Source organism: Triturus cristatus, chromosome 2_2, assembly GCF_964204655.1.
Source record: "Triturus cristatus chromosome 2_2, aTriCri1.1, whole genome shotgun sequence".
In the NCBI taxonomy this organism is placed as follows: domain Eukaryota; kingdom Metazoa; phylum Chordata; class Amphibia; order Caudata; family Salamandridae; genus Triturus; species Triturus cristatus.
Window position 1 is genome coordinate 1,180,354,256 of NC_140582.1, and position 24,161 is coordinate 1,180,378,416.

Sequence of the window (24,161 nt, forward strand, 5' to 3'; positions counted from 1 at the left end):
AGCTGTTAAAAGGCGACCTCAGAGGAGCCCGGAGGGGGCCCTGACTATCCTGAGACCAACCCTCGAGGTATCGTAGCCGGCCACTGGCGGGAGACTCCTCAGGGGAGGAATCTCGTATCTAGGATCGTACACTCGGCACCACACGACAAAGAGACACCACACCGGGAGTTCTTAAGAATGAATCTTTATCAGATCAGAGTTGTAGGATCTTTATGATCAGCAAGGCAAATATATACAAGTGGAGCGCGGGCTCACAGAGTCTTGGAGGGGGGTAGGAGGTAGCGGGACAGTCTTTGGGGATATGGATCAAATGCAGGAGCATACCCGGCGCACAGCTCGAGCTGGGGGATACGCTTGTCGTCGTGGGGTCCGGCGGGGCCAAGAGAGTCTGTGGGAGCCGCGAGTCACTCAGCAGCGCTCAAGTACAAGTTCGGAGGTCTTACGATCTTCAGGGAGCCGCGAGTCACTCAGCAGGGCTCAAGCACGAGTTCGGAGGTCTTACGATCTTCAGGGAGCCGCGAGTCACTCAGCAGGGCTCAAGCACGAGTTCGGAGGTCTTACGATCTTCAGGGAGCCGCGAGTCACTCAGCAGGGCTCAAGCACGAGTTCGGAGGTCTTACGATCTTCAGGGAGCCGCGAGTCACTCAGCAGGGCTCAGGTGTTTCCATAGGCGAATCTGCCGGACAGTCCCAGAGCACCCCTTGTTATAGGGCGACTCCTCTTTGATGTCCGGAGTCTGTGCAGGCAGGGGTCTTGTCACCTGGGGGTCGCTTGTCGGGGTTTCCTGCCATTGTCTTTTGATCCTTTCAGGGCCGGGTCGGGAGGAGTCCCAGACACCCAGCAGGCGTGGAGCCAGCCCTCGGGGAGGCCGGCAGGCCGATCAAAACCCACTTTCCCAGGGAAGCTCAGAGGTGCGATGGAAACTGCTCCTCCCTCTCACATCCCAATGGGAGCGCGATGTCCTCCAGCCGGAGTGGCGCCTCTAGGCCAGGGTCGCGCTGGGGCCGGACGGCCATCTTGGTGCATGAAGTGGGCACGCGGGCCCGGTGTGGCCGAAAGGAGGAAGGCGACGGACGGGGAAGTACGGGTCGTGTGTGTGTGTTCTGGTGGGAAGGATCGGCTAGGCCGTGGGCTCGGGGGCTGTGTGAGGTGCAGGGGTCAAGTATGGCTATGTTACGAGGGCCGGGTCTAACACGCGTCCCCCCCAGCTGAAAGCCGGAGAGAACTACCCATCCTCTTGGGGGTTCTCTTCGCTGAGGCGGAAGAACCGGGAGAGGCCATCGGCGTTGGCGTGGTTAGTACCAGGGCGATGTTCCACGGTGAAATCCATCCCCTGGAGGGAGATTGACCACCGCAGTAGCTTGGGGTTTTCTCCTCGCATCTGCATGAGCCATCGCAAGGGGCGATGGTCGGTTTGGACCTTGAAATGGGTGCCGAACAGGTAAGGGCGTAACTTCTTGAGGGCCCAGACTACGGCGAACGCCTCGCGCTCGATGGTGCTCCATCTCTGTTCTCTGGGCAACAGCCTTCGGCTGAGGAAGGCTACGGGCTGGTCTAGGCCTTGGTCATTCACCTGGGACAGGACGGCCCCAATTCCATGCTCGGAGGCGTCCGTTTGGACCACAAATTCCTTGGAGTAGTCGGGGGCCTGGAGGACGGGGGCAGTGCACATGGCCGCTTTCAGGCCATCGAACGCCTCTTGGCAGGCAGGGGTCCACTGCACTTTCTTGGGCTGTTTCTTGGACGTGAGTCCCGTGAGGGGACCGACGAGGCTGCCGTAATTTCGGATGAATCTCCGGTAGTAGCCCATGAGGCCCAGAAAGGCTCGGACCTCCGTTTGGGTAGTGGGGGGTTCCCAGGCTAGGATGGTGTCGATTTTGGGCTGTAGAGGGGCGACCTGGCCGCTTCCGACCTGGTGCCCCAGGTAGGTTATCGAACCTTGCCCAATCTGGCACTTGTTGGCTTTCACGGTGAGGCCTGCCTGGCGCAGGGCGGTTAGCACCCTCCGGAGGTGCTGGAGGTGCTCACTCCATTCAGAACTAAATACTGCGATATCGTCTAGATAGGCAGCGCTGAATTTTTCCAGCCCGGCCAGGACTCTATTTACCAGTCGCTGGAAGGTGGCCGGGGCATTTTTCATCCCGAAGGGCATCACGCGAAAGCGATAGTGCCCTTCCGGGGTGGAGAAGGCGGACCGCTCCTTGGCTCCTTCTGTGAGCGCAATTTGCCAGTAGCCGCAGGTGAGATCGAAGGTGCTGAGGAACCGAGCAGCCCCGAGTCGGTCAATGAGCTCGTCGGCTCGGGGAATGGGGTGGGCATCGGCTCGGGTGACTTCATTGAGTCCCCGGTAGTCCACGCAGAAGCGGAGTTCTGGGGCGACACCGGGGGCTGCTGCTTTTGGGACCAGGACCACGGGGTTGGCCCAGGGGCTGTCTGAGGGTTCGATCACTCCTAAGGTCAACATCTTCGAGACCTCGGCTTGAATACAGGACCGGACCCGATCAGGGACTCGGTAGGCTCGGTGTCTCACCGGCGGGCTGTCTCCGGTATCTACGTCATGGACACACCAGTCGGTGACTCTGGGGACCAGGGAGAAGAGGTCGGAAAACTGCCCTAGGAGCTGGCGGCAATCCTCACGTTGCTGGGAAGTGAGGGATGGGGAGAGGTTCACTCCCTCTACGGAGCCGTCCTTCTCTTTGGTGCACAGGAGATCAGGGAGAGGATCCGACTCCTCCTCGGACCCGTCATCAGTGGCCAGCAGGAGGCTCAGCTCCGTCCGCACAAAGTGGGGCTTGAGGCGGTTCACGTGGAGGACCCGGAGGGGGTCCCGTGGTGACTGGACGTCCACCAAGTACGTGACCTGGCTTTTCCGCTCAACCACTTTGAAGGGCCCGGTCCATTTATCCTGGAGGGCGCAGGGTTTCACGGGGGCCATGACCCATACCTGCTGGCCCGGCTGAAACTCTACCAGAGTGGCATTCTGGTCGTACCAGCGCTTCATCTCTTCCTGGCTCGCCTCCAGGTTGGCCTCGGCCATCTCTCGGAACTTCCTAGTCTGGTTTCTGGGGGTCAGGACGTATCGGAACACATCTCGGGGGTGGCCTCGGGGCGCCGCCTCCCACCCTTCCTTGACCAGGCTGAGGGGCCCCCGGACGGGGTGCCCGTAGAGTAACTCAAAGGGGCTGAACCCCAAGGATTTCTGGGGAACTTCTCGGTAGGCGAACAGGAGGCAGGGGAGCAGGACGTCCCACTTACGCCGGAGGGGCTCTTCCAGGCCCGCGATCATCCCCTTCAGAGTCCGGTTAAACCGCTCTACCAGGCAGTTTCCTTGGGGGTGGTACGGGGTGGTGAATTTATAGGACACTCCGCATTGTTGCCACAAGGACGTCATGTATCTGGAGATGAAGTTTGTACCGCGATCGCTCACGACCTCGCGGGGAAAACCCATACGGGAGAAGATTCCCATCAACGCCCGGCCCACCACGGGGGCTGTGACGGTGCGCAGGGGGATGGCTTCAGGGTATCGGGTGGCATGATCCACCAGGACGAGGATAAAGCGGTGCCCTTGGGAGGTTGGGGGGTCCAGAGGCCCCACGATGTCGATCCCGACCCGCTCAAAAGGGGTACTGACGACAGGGAAGGTTTGGAGGGGAGCCTTGCGCTTTCCTCCGCTCTTCCCACTGGCCTGGCACGTGGGACAGGACTTGCAGTGGGCTTCTACATCTGCTTTCATCCTGGGCCAGTAGAAGTGAGTCACGAGGCGACTGTAGGTTTTGTCCTGGCCCAAGTGGCCTGCGAGGGGAACGTCGTGGGCCAAGCCCAGGAGGAGGTCTCGGAAGCGTAGGGGTACCACCAGCACCCGGGCGGATCCTAGCTCCACCGACTTCTGCTCGCTGTACAAAAGGTAATTCTCCCAATACACCCGGTGGTCGCCCGCGGCCTGGGCCTCTGCCTGTTGCCGGGGCCCGACCAGGGAAGGACAGGTAGCCTGCTCTCGGCAGAACTCCTCTCGGGAGGGGCCCCCCTCGTGGTGCCACTGGGCCAATTCGGGCAGATCGCCTAACTCGGTGACCTGGGCGGAGTCGGAAGGTGGGGGTTCGTCACTGGCGACCGACCCTTCTTGTGGGGGGATGTGGGGACCCTCGGCGGGGACCATCCTATCTTCAGTGGTCGGGGCGTCGTCGACTTCCCCCAGGGGGGTTAGTCGGGCCGCCATGGATCGGGTGGTGGCGCACAACCACTCAGGGAGACCCATCATCCCTAAGTGGGTCTTGCGCTCGACTTGTTTCCAGGGGGAACTTTCCAGGTCGTTCCCCAGGAGACAGTCGACTGGCTGGGAGGTTCTCACTGCGACTTTCAGTTTACCGACCACCCCTCCCCATTCAAAAGGCACCAGGGCTACTTTACACAGACTTTCCGTGTTGTCAGCGGAAATGACCGGGCAAAAGACGTTGGGGAGGACCTGGTCTTCGTTGACCAAATGACTGAGGACACCGGTGATGCTGGCCCCGGTGTCACGGAGGGCTTCTACTTGGTGGCCATTGATCGTTACGAGCTGCCCATATTTCTTCGTGTTGGAGGGCAGGAGACTTCCAGGGACCATTTCCCTATCTCCTAAGGATACTAGGGCCATGGCTGCGGGTTCCCACTCTATGGTCTCCTCAACCTCCTCCCCCAGTGCTACATTGGCTATCTGTCTAGCGGGGGGTGCTGCCTGGGTGGTGTGTGTGGCCATGGGACATTCAGGGTCGTTGGCGTAATGCCCGGGCTTCTGACAACGGAAACAAGTGATGGTCACCAGGTGCCCCCGTCTCAGGGGGGGGGCCGGATACAGCTGGTGGGGGTGCCGGGAAAGGCAGAGGTTGGGTCTTCGGGGGACTAGACTGGGACTCTATCTGCCCTCCCTGGTTTCCCCCCCCTCTCTGGCGGGGTGGTCCCTGACTGGCTCGGGGGTACTCTCCTACAGGGCCCCGGGAGACCCGGGTGTTGGTCCAGCGATCCGCCTCGACAGCCAGCTTCCTCGGATCCGTGAGCTTGCTGTCGAGCAGATGCTGGCGCAGTTCCACAAAGCAGTTCGCAGCCAGGTGTTCCCACAACATAAGGTCTGTTAGTTCTTCCAGGGTGGTTACCTTGCTGCCCTTGATCCACCCATCGAATGCGCGGCTGAAGAAGTTCACATACTCCACCCAGGTGGTGCCCGGGATCTTCCTGCAGTCCTGGAACCGCTGGCGGTACATCTCCGGGGTGAGGCCGTACCTTGTGAGGAGGGCCTCTTTCATGTGGTCGTAGGAGGTCTGCATGGAGGTTGGTAGGTCGAGCAGGGTGTCTCTCCCTTCGCTCAGGAATCGTCCCCACAACCCGGCCCCCCAATCCTTCTGCGGGACCCGATGGGAGGTCATGGCGGCCTCGTAGGCCCTGAACCACTGTTGAATGTCATCGTTTTTGTAATATTCTTTGACCACATCCTTGGGGATGTGGACCTTCTGCTCCGCCGGGGAGGCTGCCTCTCGGTTCCCCGGGGGCCGCGCTTCTTCGCTTTTTGCTTTTAGCTCCATTTCCTTCAAGCAGCGTTCATGCTCCAGTTGAAGTCTCCTTCCTTCGTGTTCCCGTTGGAGTTTCTTCTCTTCTAGTTCTCCTTGCACCCGCATCTGTTCCACTGCTAGCTTTTTCTCGGCTAATTTCAACTCGCCCTCAATTTTGAGTTTGGCTAATTCGAGTTCGTGATGGCGACTTCTTTCTCTGTCTGCGAGTTCCTCCGGGGATAGGCCCCCATCTGCTACGAAGCTTCGCACCTGGTTGCTGCTGCGTTCTCCTTGGGAGGGTCCAGCTTCGTCGTGGGGCTCCACCGCTCCTTCTGGGCGGGGGGCTCCAGAATCCACCCAAGCTTTCAGTGCCTTCTGCATATCTTCTTTGGTGTTGAGACCAGTGGTAGCGATTTTGAGTTCTTTGCAGAATTGCTTCAATTCTCTGTGTGTGTACTCCTCCAGTTGTTCCGCCTGGAACACGTAACCGGTGTCGTTTTCTGTGAGAACCACGGCGTTTCCTTCTGCCATCTTTGTCGGTAGTGCGTCAGCCGTTCACGGTACGATCTCTAGATTATGGGCCCGAATCCCGTCGCTTGCCACCAATGTTAGAAGGCGAGCAGCAACCGGGAGGTAGGGAGCGAGCAGCAACCGGGAGGTAGGGAGCGAGCAGCAACCGGGAGGTAGGGAGCGAGCAGCAACCGGGAGGGAGCGAGCAGCAACCGGGAGGGAGCGAGCAGCAACCGGGAGGGAGCGAGCAGCAACCGGGAGGGAGCGAGCAGCAACCGGGAGGGAGCGAGCAGCAACAGGGAGGGAGCGAGCAGCAACAGGGAGGGAGCGAGCAGCAACAGGGAGGGAGCGAGCAGCAACAGGGAGGGAGCGAGCAGCAACCGGGAGGGAGCGAGCGAGCAGCAACCGGCAGGGAGCGAGCGAGCAGCAACCGGGAGGGAGCGAGCGAGCAGCAACCGGGAGGGAGCGAGCGAGCAGCAACCGGGAGGGAGCGAGCGAGCAGCAACCGGGAGGTAGGGAGCGAGCAGCAACCGGGAGGTAGGGAGCGAGCAGCAACCGGGAGGTAGGGAGCGAGCAGCAACCGGGAGGTAGGGAGCGAGCAGCAACCGGGAGGGAGCGAGCAGCAACCGGGAGGGAGCGAGCAGCAACCGGGAGGGAGCGAGCAGCAACCGGGAGGGAGCGAGCAGCAACCGGGAGGGAGCGAGCAGCAACCGGGAGGGAGCGAGCAGCAACCGGGAGGGAGCGAGCAGCAACAGGGAGGGAGCGAGCAGCAACAGGGAGGGAGCGAGCAGCAACTGGGAGGGAGCGAGCAGCAACTGGGAGGGAGCGAGCAGCAACTGGGAGGGAGCGAGCAGCAACAGGGAGGGAGCGAGCAGCAACAGGGAGGGAGCGAGCAGCAACAGGGAGGGAGCGAGCAGCAACAGGGAGGGAGCGAGCAGCAACAGGGAGGGAGCGAGCAGCAACAGGGAGGGAGCGAGCAGCAACAGGGAGGGAGCGAGCAGCAACAGGGAGGGAGCGAGCAGCAACTGGGAGCGACCGAGCAGCAACGGAGCGAGCGAGCAGCAACCGGGAGGGAGCGAGCGAGCAGCAACCGGCAGGGAGCGAGCGAGCAGCAACCGGCAGGGAGCGAGCGAGCAGCAACCGGGAGGGAGCGAGCGAGCAGCAACCGGGAGGGAGCGAGCGAGCAGCAACCGGGAGGGAGCGAGCGAGCAGCAACCGGGAGGGAGCGAGCGAGCAGCAACCGGGAGGGAGCGAGCGAGCAGCAACCGGGAGGGAGCGAGCGAGCAGCAACCGGGAGGGAGCGAGCGAGCAGCAACCGGGAGGTAGGGAGCGAGCAGCAACCGGGAGGTAGGGAGCGAGCAGCAACCGGGAGGTAGGGAGCGAGCAGCAACCGGGAGGTAGGGAGCGAGCAGCAACCGGGAGGTAGGGAGCTGTTAAAAGGCGACCTCAGAGGAGCCCGGAGGGGGCCCTGACTATCCTGAGACCAACCCTCGAAGTATCGTAGCCGGCCACTGGCGGGAGACTCCTCAGGGGAGGAATCTCGTATCTAGGATCATACACTCGGCACCACACGACAAAGAGACACCACACCGGGAGTTCTTAAGAATGAATCTTTATAAGATCAGAGTTGTAGGATCTTTATGATCAGCAAGGCAAATATATACAAGTGGAGCGCGGGCTCACAGAGTCTTGGAGGGGGGTAGGAGGTAGCGGGACAGTCTTTGGGGATATGGATCAAATGCAGGAGCATACCCGGCGCACAGCTCGAGCTGGGGGATACGCTTGTCGTCGTGGGGTCCGGCGGGGCCAAGAGAGTCTGTGGGAGCCGCGAGTCACTCAGCAGGGCTCAAGTACAAGTTCGGAGGTCTTACGATCTTCAGGGAGCCGCGAGTCACTCAGCAGGGCTCAAGCACGATTTCGGAGGTCTTACGATCTTCAGGGAGCCGCGAGTCACTCAGCAGGGCTCAAGCACGAGTTCGGAGGTCTTACGATCTTCAGGGAGCCGCGAGTCACTCAGCAGGGCTCAAGCACGAGTTCGGAGGTCTTACGATCTTCAGGGAGCCGCGAGTCACTCAGCAGGGCTCAGGTGTTTCCATAGGCGAATCTGCCGGACAGTCCCAGAGCACCCCTTGTTATAGGGCGACTCCTCTTTGATGTCCGGAGTCTGTGCAGGCAGGGGTCTTGTCACCTGGGGGTCGCTTGTTGGGGTTTCCTGCCATTGTCTTTTGATCCTTTCAGGGCCGGGTCGGGAGGAGTCCCAGACACCCAGCAGGCGTGGAGCCAGCCCTCGGGGAGGCCGGCGGGCCGATCGAAACCCACCTTCCCAGGGAAGCTCAGAGGTGCGATGGAAACTGCTCCTCCCTCTCTCATCCCAATGGGAGCGCGATGTCCTCCAGCCGGAGTGGCGCCTCTAGGCCAGGGTCGCGCTGGGGCCGGACGGCCATCTTGGTGCATGAAGTGGGCACGCGGCCCGGTGTGGCCGAAAGGAGGAAGGCCACGGACGGGGAAGTACAGGTCGTGTGTGTGTGTTCTGGTGGGAAGGATCGGCTAGGCCGTGGGCTCGGGGGCTGTGTGAGGTGCAGGGGTCAGGTATGGCTATGTTACGAGGGCCGGGTCTAACAGGAGCGAGCAGCAACCGGGAGGTAGGGAGCGAGCAGCAACCGGGAGGGAGGGAGCGAGCAGCAACCGGGAGGGAGGGAGCGAGCAGCAACCGGGAGGGAGGGAGGGAGCAGCAACCGGGAGGGAGGGAGCAGCAACCGGGAGGGAGGGAAAGAGCAGGTACTGGGAGAGAGGGAGAGAGCAACAACTGGGAGGAAGGGAGGGAGAAACAACTGGGAGGAAGGGAGGGAGCAGCAACTGGGAGGGAGCAGCAACTGGGAGGGAGGGAGCAGCAACTGGGAGGGAGGGAGCAGCAACTGGGAGGGAGGGAGCAGCAACTGGGAGGGAGGGAGCAGCAACTGGGAGAGAGGGAGCAGCAACTGGGAGAGAGGGAGCAGCAACTGGGAGGGAGCGAGGAGGGAGGGATGGAGGGACCAGCAACTGGGAGGGAGGAAGCAGCAACTGGGAGGGAGGGAGGGAGCAGCAACTGGGAGGGAGCAGCAACTGGGAGGGAGCAGCAACTGGGAGGGGGGGAGGGAGGGAGCATGCAGCAACTGGGAGGGAGCAAGCAGCAACTGGGAGGGAGCAAGCAGCAACTGGGAAGGAGGGAGCAAGCAGGAACCGGGAGGGAGGGAGCAAGCAGGAACCGGGAGGGAGGAAGGGAGCAAGCAGCGACGGGCGGGATGGAGGCAAGCGGCCATGAAATGTGTGTGGGGTAGGAGATCCAAAAGCCGATGGCGCCTGAACTACAACAGTGAAGCAAAACAAAACTATCTTTCTTTCATCCCCCACAAATAACATGCGGAGAACCTCAAAATAAATCACTATATGGCCTGCATTTGCCAAGCCCCAAACTGTCTAGAAAAATGATCTGCCCAACTGACACAACAAAACAAAAATGAGCCCGCACAGACCCTGTGCAACACACTGGCAAACATTTTCCATCTTAATTATACCTAATTCAGTTTCAGATCGAGACAGACATCGCTACTCTCACCCTACCTCACAGATCACCTGGGCAAAACCTGAATCACTTTGCCGAAATTACATACATGGAGACTTTACATGCTATGTCTACCTCCAGACCCTCTGCTGCCCCTTTGGAAATCTGTTCAGCGCATAAAATGAAACACTGATTCCCCTCCATAATCTCACACCACCGTGTTCAATCTCTTCTTTAATAAGAGTAAGGTATTCGTTCACTGAAAAACAGTCATCGTTTGGCCACTGCTGAAGAAGCTCTCTCTCATCAACTACAGTCTTACCTTTCTTCCACCCTTTTTGGGTAAGAACTTGGAAGAGCTGGTTTTCATTCAACTACACAGCTTAATCAAGGCAAGAAACATCATGCACAAATTACAAGTGGCTTTTATAGCAGCCCACCGCACAAAGCGCTCCTTGATGATTCACAGAGGCTGGACGACCAGGGCAGCTTTGATGGCGCCCTAGTCCATCTTTACCTTTCAGCAGTCCTCTACACCTTCGATCATACTTTGCTGATGGAGTCTCAGCTTTAGTCCCAATGATCTTCCATTGAAGTGGATGAGTTTTTTGTTTTTTTAACTGGGCAATCAGACTACTTTTCGCCTCGTTTTGAAATTAGCTCCCTGCAGAGTACTCTGTGATGTTCTCAACCGATGTCTTCTATCCTTGTTAATGTTTGATAACTACATGCTCACCCTGGCCTCGGCGATGAGCTATGGCATCCATTTCTACATGCACGCTGATAACATGTAAGTACTGTACAATTTAACTAAATTACAAGCTCCTACCCATTTACCTGCCCATTCGCAAGAGACCCAGGATACCTTTGCTGGTGCACTATCCACTCTATGACATCATATGGTTCTATAATATCTAAAATTGATCCCTAGTACTGAGATTCTCATTACCAGGCTGGAGTTCCATCAGCTGGTCTGAGTCATGGGCCCCCGCCCCCTTCTTCAATCCAGGCAGTCACATTGACTCAAATATTTCTCTTAAATATATGATCTCTAAACTTACTAGATTTTGCTTCTGGCAAATGAAGCTACTGAGAAAAATTCTGCCCTTCATTACCTCGGAATTCCACACTATAGTAGTCCTAGCCTCCACTACGGATAGTCCATTGACTCCAGTCGTCCAGACAACTCAAGTAGATGACCCCAGTTGTTCCAAAATATCACTGCCAGCCTCCTAACTGGAACTATGCGAGGAGACCAGATTATTCCTATCCAGAAAAATCTCCACTGCCTGCCACCTGGAGAGTCTGCTTTTCCAAATATTCGTAGTTGTACACAAAGTACTCTACAACTCCTGGTCCTCATTTCTGGTTCCCAAATATCTGCTTTATGTTCCTAAAGTCTCTTTGTTCACTGAGCAATGGGCAGCTGGAAGTACTTAGAACCAAAACAGCTCCTTCCAGGGACAGGGCCTTCTTAATCGAGGCAGCCAGGAATAGAATACACTTCCTCCTAAACTCCGATACCGGCCGTCCCTCACAATCTTTTGGGAAAAAACACAAAAAAACTTTTTTTAAACGAAAAATCTGCCTAATTGTTTAGTGAATCTTTCTGGAATACCAGTCTTTAACTAGTATATTACTGTCAACGGTTTCATCCTTTGGTCTGGTTGTGTTGTTGCATTCTATTGCGCCGTGAAGTGCTGGTATAACACAACAACCGTGAAAGACGGGGCAGGAGTTCTTTCTCTGCAGGTGTATCTAGCGGTCTTTGGAGGGGGCAGAACAGGAGGATACAGTGTGCGACTGCAACCCACTGTAGAGGTGTCCTTTGGGGTGTCTATTGGACACTCTGTTTGACCTCCACAAGGTTAACAAGCATTGAAAATGCAATAGGTCTTGCCCTCGTTTAAGTTAAAGCAATTCTGTTTGTAATGAGGTGGTTTTTTAGCTTTGCTTTTATTAGTGTTTTTCAAACTTTCATGTATATAACATGCATATGTATGAATATATGTATCCATGCATATTTGTATTTATATAGATATGCAGATGTATTTACATGTATGCATATATACACATACATATATATATATATATATATATATACACACAAAAACACATATATGTGCATATGTGTGCGCGTAGAGAGAGGTAGAGAGGGAGAGAGAGGGAGAGAGAGGGAGAGAGAGGGAGAGAGAGGGAGAGAGAGGGAGAGAGAGGGAGAGAGAGGGAGAGAGAGGGAGAGAGAGGGAGAGAGAGGGAGAGAGAGGGAGGGAGAGGGAGAGAGAGGGAGAGAGAGGGAGGGAGAGGGAGGGAGAGGGAGAGAGAGGGAGAGAGAGGGAGAGAGAGGGAGAGAGAGGGAGAGAGAGGGAGAGAGAGGGAGAGAGAGGGAGAGAGAGGGAGAGAGAGGGAGAGAGAGGGAGAGAGAGGGAGAGAGAGGGAGAGAGAGGGAGAGAGAGGGAGAGAGAGGGAGAGAGAGGGAGAGAGAGGGAGAGAGGGAGGGAGAGAGGGAGAGAGGGAGAGAGGGAGAGAGGGAGAGAGGGAGAGAGGGAGAGAGGGAGAGAGGGAGAGAGGGAGAGAGGGAGAGAGGGAGAGAGGGAGAGAGGGAGAGAGGGAGAGAGGGAGAGAGGGAGAGAGGGAGAGAGGGAGAGAGGGAGAGAGGGAGAGAGGGAGAGAGGGAGAGAGGGAGAGGTAGAGAGGGAGAGGTAGAGAGGGAGAGGTAGAGAGGGAGAGGTAGAGAGGGAGAGGTAGAGAGGGAGAGGTAGAGAGGGAGAGGTAGAGAGGGAGAGGTAGAGAGGGAGAGGTAGAGAGGGAGAGGTAGAGAGGGAGAGGTAGAGAGGGAGAGGTAGAGAGGGAGAGGGAGAGAGGGAGAGGGAGAGAGGGAGAGGGGTAGAGAATAGTAGAGCAGTAGAGAGTGAGTAGTAGAGAGTAGAGAGAGAGTAGCGAGAGAGTAGAGAGAGAACAGTAGAGTAGTAGTAGAGTAGTAGAGAGTGAGTAGTAGAGAGTAGTAGAGTGTGAGTAGTAGAGAGAGGTAGATAGAGAGAGACCGGCTCTGAAGATGAAACCACGCCTCTGTCTCCGAGGGACATCTGTGTCACTGCCCCAGGGCAGCAGCTCTAAAAGAAAAGAGTGGAAGTGAAATCACAGCGAGGCCAAAAAAGGGAAGTGCAGGGTTGCTTAATGGATGGGGGAGGAGATGGAGGGGGTGGCTATTCTTTCACTGAGCACAACTGTGCCTTGGCTGGGGTTTACGTCGATTGACGCGGCTCGGGAGTAAACACAACCAAGCCCCACAACGGTACCTTTATGTGCACTAGCGCCATGTACATTTGTAGCCACATCATTGACACGGCAACCAACTCTCGGTCTGGTCAGCAACTGGAAATGCCTCAGAGAGCACAGAACGTTAAATAAAACAAAATGCATACCCCACGTTAATAAAATAACCGTTTGTGGGACTGATGTGGAGGGAAGAGGGATAGACGACGTGACAGGAATTGAAAGGAAAAGAGGCGAAATCGCAAGAAGGGGGAAACGGGGCGAGAGAGTGGTCTTCTGGTAGACGGCAACATTTAAGCAACGTGTCTCAGAGATAGACAGACAGAAGGGGAAACAAATAGTGCTTCCCCAGTAATTAAAGGCAATAGGTGTAACGCCGCAGGTAAAAGATCCAATCCCGGTGGGTGTGCCTAAAAGGAGACAGGGTGGCAACAAGGAAGGATTGACATGCCTTCAGTGCAATCACTGCACTGCCTTTGGCATAATTTGTGATGCCAAACGAAGCGCACGAATGAAAGCTGAAGGTGGAGCTGGGACGAGGCTTCTGGAATCCTATCGATTCCAAGAAGCCTCGTATGATGAGAGCAGCACATGCGCTGCTTACGTCAGGCCGAGACCTAAAAACACGGTTTTCTTTTTTGGGGGAGGGAGCTTTGTGGGGGATTATGAATTATCTGGGCAACATTTGCTAGCTGTCTGTATTGGTAATATTGGGCAGAGGTAAGGTCATTCAGGTATTTGCATGGGGTCACACTACCGTGTAAATGAGCCAGTGCCACTTTAATGCTGCACGGCCACAAATCGATCATTAGAATGGACAGCATAACAAGCAGATGCTCCCTCTGCAACCCCCTAGACGGTCTCTACTGCAGAACTAAGAAACAAGGGTTAGCCTTACTCGGCATAGGGAGGTAAAGAAGTACATCACTTGCCTTTCCTACCAAACCTCTGAGGGGCTTCCCCACCATCAGGTCCCATATAAACATGCATTGGCAAAGCCAATAGGCCTGGACTGATTTTTGTAGTCTTCATTGAAACATTAAAGAAAAACCTGTGACATTTGAAAAAAACCCAAACCAACTATTGCTTTCTGTATAAAACGTATGTAAAAAAATATTCTGCAATTATGTTTGAAATGTAAAATAGCCCCTCCTCAATTGCAATCCATATACTCCCTAGGGCCTAGGTGATGGAATGATGAACCAAACAGTCAATAGCATGCGGTGCAAAAAAATACTGCTCTGGGTGGAGCGAAACGTACTTTATGTATACTTTAAAGTATTTGTTCTACCTGTTGTTACCGACACACACGCTGTCGAGCTAGATGTCAAAACAGAGTTTAACTGATTTAATTGGGTACAGTCAGTAAAGGGGGGGTGAAAAGGGAAACAGTCAGAACACGAGCTCAGCCATGCAAGTTCCGACGATGCAAGCGCTACCACGCTTGCCTTAACCACGCATATGGGGGGTCGGGTAAGTTCAGGGCTGTGGGGGGGGTTGGGGTCGTTTTTAGGGATGGGGGAATCGGGTAGTTTTCAGGGCTGGGGTGGAGTAGTTTTCAAGGCTGGGGGGTCATAGTAGCTTACAGGGCTGGTGGGTCACAGTAGTTTACAGGGCTGGTGGATCACAGTAGTTTACAGGACTGGGGGGGTCACAGTAGTTTACAGGACTGGGGGGTCACAGTAGTTTACAGGCCTGGGGGGGGTCACAGTAGTTTACAGAGCTGGGGGATTGGGGTTATTTCCAGGGGTGGGGACAGTAAAGTTTTTAGGGCTGGGAGGGGTGGGGGGGGTCTGGAGTAGTTTTTAGGGGCTAAGGAAGGGCAGGGATAGTTTTTAGGTCTTGGGGGGCAGTGAAGTTTTTAGGGCTGGGGGAGGGGGTCGGTTTTTAGGATTGAGGGAGTAGTTTTAGGTGTCAGGGCGGAGGCATGGTGGGCCATTTTAGGGTTCAGGGCGGGGGGCAGGGATCGGGGTAGGGCAGGGTCGTTTTTTGGTCTCGCCTGACCCAGCACATGCGCTGGTCTGGCGAGACTTATTGAGAGGGCTCCAAAAAGTGCTACCAGGCCAGCCTAGAGCTACAGTGCATGTGCGCGGGCGCGCGCGCCGCGCTTTACCGCGATTACTTTCACTTTAGCGGCCGCTTTGATGTTTGATCGTGATCGCGATCACCTTCGCGGCTTTGCATAGCCGATAGGTCTCGCTTTTGGAACCTTATAAGTATTTAGTTATGCAACTGTTGCATAGCTAAACACTTATAAGGTCCCAAAGGCGAGACCTATTGGCTATGCCAATGCTTGTTAGGACTAGAGGAAGGAAAGTGTTTAGGGCGGAGAGGGGGTTGGTTTTCAGGAGGATGGGGGATAGTTTTAGGACTCAGGGCGTGGGAAGGGGTTGGGGACTAACCTGTCAAGTCTTAACCACGGATACGTCTTAGCCATACATGTCTTTACAACGCATATTTCGTTGTAAAGGTATGCATGGTAAAGGCATGTGTGTGGTTAAGACGTACTTGGTTGAGACCGCATGGAACCGGCATGCGTGCTAAACGTATACGTTGTTCCATCACACAACCGGATGAAAAGCCTCTTCAACGACCCAGACACAATATTCTTCTATTTAACTTCAAATTGGAAAGAAAAAAAACAGATGTTGCTTTCAATTAAAAAGAAATACTAACTAAAGAACGGTCTTTAAACTTTGCGGCTGTGTTGACAAGCCATCTTCCCCTGGTTAGCTGCCATAATTGCATTCGTTTTGTTTAGAGTGAAAGTCGCGGATGCCAGATACAGATGGAAGGAAGTGTGCTTGATTGCAGGGCCGTGGAGAGGGCGCTGGGCTGAGTCTGGTTGGCTGCGGGTGACTGAGAACCCGCTTCTGGAAGCTTCTATGCAGACCCGGCCTCGCGCGCAGGAGTGAAGGGTTCAATGAGGGTTTTGTGTGCCAGAGAGCGCTGGGGCTTAAGGGAACCAGAGATCAGTAAAGTAATCCATTATATTCTCCTAACCCCCAATTATTGTTTTATGGCCTCAACTCATCAAAAGATTCAAAATGAGTTAACACCACCCAGTATCAGCTTACCTAAAAAGCCTCAACAGTCTCGCAGTAACACACAAAATCATGGTTCCTGTTTCACCTAGTAGTGCATTGAAGACACCACCACTAATACTTGCAAGTCATAACTCATACCATGCAATCAGAGACCAAACTTACGTAAAGTGGAACTGCCCCTGGTTACCACAACATCAAGCTGGAAAGAGGGGTGCGTACATTACACTAATGATTTCAGTGCGCAGTCTTTGCCGTTAGTGAAGAGCTCCTCTTTGGAATTCTAGAGCCTCATTTGTGGGCCAACACACTTGGCTTCTGGGTGAACTTATGTTAGGAAGGTGGAAAATAGAGATGGACATGGACCTGGTAAGAGGAGTTTCATTTTTAGCAAAGAAAGAAAGCCAGGGCTATACCAAGAGCAAAGCTGTGACATCCCCATCACTTACAAAGGTACAAATATAGCACAGTTCACAAATTACGACATCAAGCCGCACTACCAGACTGCTGCTTCCCCACACAGAGGCATGGACGAGAACACTGCAACCCTGGCACAGTAACACACGAGGCATGAAAGGTGGGTGCCAAATTACTGTGATTCTAAGCAAGGGAAAAACTAAAAACACAAGCCCACCTTGGCATAAAAATGAACATGACAAACAACAAAAACCAATGGTGGCATAGTTTGGCAGGTTCTATCCGTGCGAAGAAGTAGAAGAGTTGAGGAACTAGGCGAGGGGGAGGGAGACAAAGATGCAGAAAGTAACAGAGGATACAGTGAGAGACGCCCCCAAAACACAAATTAGAATGGTTAATAAAGTATTATAGGGTTCTTCAGCTAAAGATTTATTATCCAAGGAATCCATTATATTTCAGCAATTTCTGCCCTTCCACTCCTATTTATTTTAATCTGGGTTATTTTCCTACTGCCTTGTAACCCCACTGGTTCACAGTGTCTGACTGTCGCAGCACACAGCTCTCGGTAGAGGAGTTAGCAAGAAAGGTAAGAAGCGAAAAATAGTAAGGAAAAAAAGAGAACTTCAAAGATCTACCAATGCTTAGAAGGCACATGATAATAAATTATACATTTATGCTTTAAAGCATTTCAGAACTAAAAATTACTGGATGATGGGCTGTAGGAATTAATGGAAGCCTACACACGCCTCTGATGGACATAATAAGGACATACCAGAAGTTGACCATACACATCCGGTTCATGGCAGATTACTGACCAACCAATAACATCCAATGAGCAAAACCACTTAAAAGGAATAGCTATGAATGCTCAGAAACAGTCTGCTCTGTATTGCAGAAGTACAGAATTCCAGTGATTTGGAACACAGATTATAGGTGTTGCATATTCAACGCCCCACTACTTTTTTAGGGGAAGCAAAGGCAGTCACAGTTCAATATTTCGGGGCATCGCTGGGTGGGAAAAGTAGAAGAGGCCACATCATGTTGGAAATCTGGATTGGACAAGAGGTCCAAGCCGACAGAGGCAAAAAATGAAAAAAAAGTAAGGAAAATGCAAGGCTGTGGTAGTGTGTATAGTGGTTTTCCTCCTGTTTAAAAAGCGGGGAAGTCACAATAAAAGAAAAAATTACATTCAGAAAAACAAAGGGGTGTGGGTTCAGGGCTACTCTCACTCTAACCGAATCCCCTTGACCATGGACTTAAATTGGATGACATATCCGTAGCGTTTAATATTTCAACAGGTGCAGCAGATGCACCAGTGCGCAGCAAGTGCCCTCTGCCGCAATGCTAAGGTAGAACTTTACTCTCTCAGCTGGTGGTATCTTGTGCACTTCATGAACAGCATACTTATTTCATCCTGGCTCATGCATGGCTTTCAGAAGGGATTGCAGATAGCACCAGGGTGTCTATTTGGGGCAGACAGTGCCAGAAGTTTGTGATGGCCTATGTATGATATGGCATTCAATTTTTGGAAATGCTAGCATTCAATTTAAGCATACAGTCTACTACTGGCTGTTACAACATAAAATGTATACAATAACAAGGTTCTGTTTAAGAAAAAGACGCTTATTTGTCTTCTGTTCTTTGTTTGTTCCGGTTAATACTTCATGGTTTTTAGTTCATCCTGAGGAACAGCCAACGTATTTCGGCCTCTATCCGCGTTCAGGCATGGGGCTCTTTCAGGGCATGGGTCAAGGCGCCTGTTCTTAGTAGTTGATCCTATTCTATCCAAGTTCTGATTAAGTAATCACACTGATCAAACGAAGAGGAATGGTAGTTGTGAACCTTAATGAGTTAATGAAGTCTCTATACATTCACGTATCTTTAAACATTGTAAAGAGCTTGTATGAGGCTAGAAAACATTGATGGGTGTCAGTAGTCACTTTGGTTTATGCGGTCCGAGGAAGTCTGGCTGGTTCTCGGGTCAGTGAGACCATCACATTAAAACTACATCCCGCACCTCAGGATGAGCTATACAACATGAAATACTAACTGGAACAAAAAAAAAAAAGAAACATCATTTTCTCCCAAAAAGCTACCTTATTTTTGTACAACGGTTTATGGTGTACCCAGCAGACTCTGGATTCTTATATTGAATCTAACATTTCCAAAAACACTATGTGGAATACCTATTTTAGTGATGGCCAAGGCGGCCTTACCCACATATGATAATGCAAGAGCGGTAACTTCAGCAATTAAGATATTGAAAGCTGAAGCTCCAAGGGTACCCTTTCATCTTTCTGCTGCAATGCAGGATATGACAACTGGCACTCATGAGATGTCAGAAAGTAAGCACGCAATAGGGTGCAATATTCCATCTGTGAAGACATGCTAAAATAGAAACAAATCATGGTATTGAAGATTAAAACAGGGTGTCTGGGTGCATCCTCTGCCTGTAGTTCGCCCGGACATTCAAGTCTAGTACTTTGCCAACATGAACTATAATTCACCCGCCCTCACCAACTTCCTCTGGTTACAAAGCTTTGAAGCAGTCAGTGCGAATGGAGTCAACTCTCGCTACCCCCCGCCTCCACCTCCCTCCACCAAATATGGAAGAAACTGGCCCGGTGCATGATTTTCCCTCCTTTTTTATTTTAGGAAAGCACAATGGAAACTATTTCCGAGAACAAAAGGGAGGATACGTCAGAAGGGTCCTCTCCGTCAAGCTCTTTCAAGTTGACGAGGACAGTTGATTTGCACCATGTGTAGAGATGATGGTTGAACTCAAGTGGATAAACGCTTGCGCCCCATGAAGCTGGTTAATATTAACTGGGATGACTCATCATAGCACATTGTAAACACAACATCCAACTTAGAAAATAAAGGAAAGGAAGGTTCTCTTGAGCACCATCCCAGCTCATCCATGGGGCCAGACGGTTCTTCACTGACATGGTAATAAGTAGATGAGTGGGAGGCCTGGTGGCACGCGATCCACTCATGGTCTGAACCCCTGACTCTTAAAGAACCAACACGCCTCACAACCCCAAATAATGCATACCTATTGGCTATGTGAATATTCCTCTGAAGGCCATGGGGCATGGGTTAGCCAATTATTTGCGCCACGAACTAAAAAGAAACAGAATGAAACTTAAAAAGCCACAAAGAGAGAAGTGGTATCTACTCCTATATGACAGCTTATGTTTACTTTTAAATGTGGGTTATATTTTTTTGCTGGGATTATGGGGTTGAGAAAGGTGGGTCTCCTGGGACAGTAACATCCCATGGGGAACAAGAGAACCACAGATCCAGTGTGCAGAACAGTGAGGGCGCCAACCAGTCTGGGTAGAGGTTACCCAGGTATGTAAATGGGTGACTCCAAGAATACCTCTGATGGTGAGCTGTAGACAACTGTTAGAGCTTGTTGACCTAGGATTTGGTATCACCTAGACCAGAATCCCAGGTATTATTTGCACTTGGTGGCCTTCTACATTGACGATGCCATGATGAAAAAAAAACACACTAAAATCACTACTAAAGTCATAGAAAGGTCAGTGTTAAACCTCAACGTGCAGACAAACCTCAACGTGCAGACAAACCTCAACTTGCATTCACCCACTGACCATAATCCTGATATGCCATGGCCTTTTCTACATTGTTTCTGTTGATGACGTGCAGCCGCATTGGAGGATTGGATCTAGTCCAGGGAGGCAGGTGAACACTCATCGAAGTGTGCCTAATTTGATGCAGCAGGATGAATCTGAATTATCAGATGCATATATGATATTTCAATTTTTAAGTATGCACAATCGTTAGATGAGAACAATGATTGATCTTATGTAATTTTAGCATGCACTGTGAGTTTCTCTCTCTTTTTAGCCTGGCAGTACAATAGAAGCTGCTTCTTGAGCTGCATAGCCAATCCTTACGATGTGTCACTAGTCGCCCAGCATTATGGTCGCCGTGTAGTGTATTCAACTTAATCCAATGCATTTAGTCTATAAAAATATATCCGCTTGTTAGTCATAATTATTTTCTTTTATCACTAATCAATTCCACCTTAGTTGGCGAGCTGTATCCGCCTTCCATTGTCAACAGGAATGTGATGTAAAATGTAGATGGAGTTTTTGCACCCTGATCAAGGGTAGCGCCCAAAATGTAATATGGCATATCTGTATAAACTATTGCCACAGTGATTAATGATGAAAGGAAATCTTTATGAGTCTGCATAACGGAAAAAGTAGGCTACCACCATCCCCACAATATCTAACATAAGTTGCAGGAAGTTTCAGTGCAGCGCATGCCAGGGAACATCTAAACTTCAAAATATTGAACTTCAGCTCAAAAATTGAAATTGAAGAGCTGGTGGTCGAATTACAAGATTCCAGAGAAAATGTGGAGCCGACTATGCAGCTCACTTGGAGCAGATCTTTCAGGGAAATTGTTGCTTAGTTAGGCCAAAGTTACCTAAACTTGGTGCAATCAAGCACTATCCAGGCAAATGGCACTTTTGCCTTAAACCACACAAAAATTCCTACAAGGAGCAGAAGGCAGCCAAGACCAACATCAAACACCGAGGGAAAACATGCATTTACAAATGCAATCGGTTTGATCTTGCAAGAGTCTCTCTCCAAACCTCAGACACATGCATAAAAGTATTGCTTTCAGAGTGAGCGTTGACTTAGCAGTTGCACTAGCTGCCCAAAGAAGAATATGAACAAACATGACATGGAACAACCACAAATTTAAACTTTGCTTTGTTCCGCATCAGATATACATTGCGAATCCAGTCACTTTCTATAACATTTGTGTACCTGTGAAAAAAAATTCATTATAAAACAGGACTAGAAACTTCAGCATTGCAACACTTTTCTCCTTGTGATAAATAGTTACACATGGGAAACGCAAACATCACAAATGAGCACCTTGGAAATGCAAAATATATGCATTCAGAAACCTTGACAGCTATGTAATGGTATTACAGTGCACTACACTAAGGCCCTATAACAAGCCAAAAACAGACCAGAACCTATGTTGACGTCTGTCTTTGGGCCTTCTGTGAAAGTCAGTGGGACAACAGAGCTAGAAAGAGGGTGGCAGCGCAGTTTCAACCCTTCTTTTGGCCCATCACCGAGTAGTTAGGTGTCAGCAATTAATTAAGCAGCATGGCTTCATAACACACAGGCATATTTGTACGACGCACAACAAGTCGTAGAAGGGAGTGAAGAGGAGCAAGTGGCAGGTTGGGTTTTGGCTTTTTGCTCGCTTTCCACCAGAGAAGATCTTGGCATGGAGCATCCACAAGGGGCTTAATTTGGGAAGACGAACGCCAACCTCAACACCTCCGCTAGCCACGACTCCTCCTCTATCTCCATAGTCTGCAATCTTTCAAGCCCAGGATACCAGCTGGTCTGGGGCAGCAATCACTGCCGAAACGTAGGAAGTGAGAGGGGCCGGCATCGCTCAATGTTTATCAGTGCAAGTCCATCATCTCTCAAGAGATGTGTCACAGGCTAGCTTCTATTTTATCCAAGGTGGTAGTTGTGGCATGGGAGATGTGGAGAGGGTTGCAGATGTTTTCAGTTGGCATTCTCTGGAAGTAAGGATGGAGGGGGCTTAGGGAGGTTTCGGTGTGTACCAGTGGGTGGGGGTAATCTGTGTTTTAGGTGGGCACAATTGCAGCTCTATTTCTCCCCTCCATCTCGAAGCAGACTCTAGCTGAGAGATCTCTTTTTTACATCCCCCCCTACAACCCACACATGCTATACAGTGTCAATAGAGGAGCATTTTTCCCTTGCATTAGTGGCAAAAGGTCATCTCCTTCCCATCCATGTCACAGGTATTTAGGTTTTTCCCTGGCAATGGTGTGGATGACTTTGGCGTGTTACTGTCCGGGTGTATATTATGAGAGCTGCAATAAGGTGCCTAATGGATCAGATAGAATGGAATGATGCTGAAAATGTTGGTGGGTGTGAGGTGGGTGAAAATAGAGAGTAATTTACATTTGGATGAAGCCCATGCTTATGATGCTATATGCATGGATCTGTCAACTTGATGAAAAAGCTGTGGTGAATGCCATGGCATATCCTGATGCCTTCCTATGTAGACCATCACGAGCTTCAACACACCAGGCATTCATTTAGTGCATTGGTGCCCAGCGTACACCTTAGAGCATCCAGGAAATATTTCCAGGGTAATGACTGACAATATAAATGAGTGGCATTTAGAATAATTCGATATTTTTGGCAAACATGTTATTGCATTTGTGCTAAAACAGAAACAAAAAACTAAATACAATATTTGGTAGTCACAGCAGGGTAGTTACAGAAAGCCAAAATTTAAGGTAACACAAAATGCTTTCTCTCCATTGACTGTGCCACCGTTTTGAGGTCTTCAAACCTCACGGAACTCTATTCAAGTTGGTAGTCAGATCAAGATTTATACTTCTATGTGGAGCCCAGTGCCCCCTGATCTTCTAGTGTTTCTTTGAGCATCCTCATGCATTGTAGACTAACATTTCTAAAGTCATACAGTAAGCCATTCTATTTCAACAGGCCTCCATGAGGAGGCCTTGGGGGTTCACCAATTTCTGGCGAGCTCTCTTTTGACTACAATAAGGCCCAGCCGCAACATGGTAAATTTACTGTGATTTGTATCCAAGATGAACGACGTATAAATGACTACTTTAGAACAGCTAACTTAGGACCAGGAACTATCTTCAAGGTCTATGTAAATATAACTTTTATGGATAAAATGAAAACGTGGAATGGATCTGAATTCCTGGACAGATGTTAAAAACTCCTAATTTTGCAACTTAAAATGGATGTCAAAAAGAAAGAATGCAACAGAACCCTAGAACCCAGGATAATCTCAAACTTGATAAAACATCTCTAAGGTAACAAGTGAAGAATGGATCACCAACAGGAAGGAACATAAGCGTGTGTAACTGATAGAAAGTTTGAAGATACACCAGTTTTCACACACAACAGACTAAACATTAAAAAGAGAACGCAACACCAACGTTTCATCCAAAACTAAACACATTGATTTACTCAATGGCGTTTTTTAGGTCTCGCTGAGCCAGCGCATGCGCTGCTCCGAGACATTTAGTATCGGGGTTTTCAAAGTGCTGCCTGGTGGCCTAGCACTTGCGTTCATGCGAGCGTGCGCGTGCAGCCGCCATCTTTTTTCCATTCACTTTTGCACGGCCGCGCGGTATCGGGGTTTTCAAAGTGCTGCCTGGTGGCCTAGCGCTTGCGTTCATGCGAGCACGCGCACGCAGCCGCCATCTTTGTTCCTTTCACTTTTGCACTGCCGCGCGGCTATCGGCTTCATTTTCCTTTCACTTTCGTGCGGCCGTGTCACTTTCACGGCCGCGCAGCTATTGCTTGTTTTTGATGGCAAGGCAGCAGACCCAACTGGGCAAACTTTTTTTTTTTTTTTTTTTTTTAACAGTGGTTCTTAAAACTCTTCATGCGTAAAACATGGCGTGTTCAGTCACAAACCAGTTCACGTCGATGGATACTTTACATCTCATTCATTTAATTCTCGAAGTACGAGTCGTTTTGTTTTCCGCCTCAGGAAGTGCACAGATCAGTAGACTTCTGCACAGTACTTCCCCCTTCAGCTACTTTGACATAAAGGTAATTAATGAACAACTAACTCCTTTGCTCCCCGAGAGATTATGTACTTTTGAACCCCCGCCGCCAGTTTTCAGGTTGCGTCAGGCATTCACACCCTCTGTGAATGAGACTGTGTGCGTAGGAGCGCGCCTCCGGAGCAACTTGTGTGAGTTTTTTCAGAAGTTCAGAACTGTACCGTTTCCAGACAGATAGGTTGATAAACGTGAAGTTCAAC

General features: G+C 51.5%; 1 protein-coding gene across 2 annotated transcripts in view; it reads right to left on the reverse strand.

Moving 5' to 3' along the window:
- Positions 1-24,161, reverse strand: part of EXOC6B (exocyst complex component 6B) — a 1,605,823-nt gene that overhangs the window by 1,476,358 nt on the left and 105,304 nt on the right. The window lies entirely within an intron of this gene.